We start from the raw sequence: 646 nt of genomic DNA, 5'->3' as shown, positions 1-646 counted from the left end.
TAACCAGTATCTCCAGCTCCCCACTGAGACTCTTTCTCAATTTAGGACCTAACATCCCGTTTAACTATTCTCACTCTTCTTTCAAAATTCCAGGCATTATTTTCTTTAAGGCTTCAAGATCTTCATGTAACCGTGACACCATTCTATCCACCTACCATTCTAAAATCTTCAGAGATCCCACAAGATCAACAGCAGTGCTTCTTAAACTTCATTCTCTTAGAATCAACTCAAGCTCTGCCTCCAGAGATCTATATTTAAAAGGCCTCGTGTGATGCTTAAGGATCTACACTTTTAACAAGTCCCCCAGGCAGTGTTGTTCCTTTTCCACACATTTGAAGAAGACTGCTTTCACAAGTTAAATATGTATTATTCTGTCCCATCCACCTGCTCCTATCAATCAAATCTTCCATCTTTTGGGTCCAGATTAAATTATACATCTGATGATATGCTCTCTTTCTTCTTCACATTTCCATAGACTTAACTATCTGCGTGATACACGTGATGTTTACTATACTATACTACCTTGTACTTCTAATATATGACTTTAAAAGTTTTTCAACTAGATTATAAACCTCTGGATGGCAAGACAGATAAGCACTGGAGTCAGACATACTGGAGTTCACATTCAATTTCTTTTACTTAAGAG

The sequence above is a fragment of the Propithecus coquereli genome, unplaced genomic scaffold (assembly GCF_000956105.1).
Source record: "Propithecus coquereli isolate 6110/MARCELLA unplaced genomic scaffold, Pcoq_1.0 Scaffold230, whole genome shotgun sequence".
In the NCBI taxonomy this organism is placed as follows: domain Eukaryota; kingdom Metazoa; phylum Chordata; class Mammalia; order Primates; family Indriidae; genus Propithecus; species Propithecus coquereli.
Note: the sequence above shows the minus strand (reverse complement) of the source record.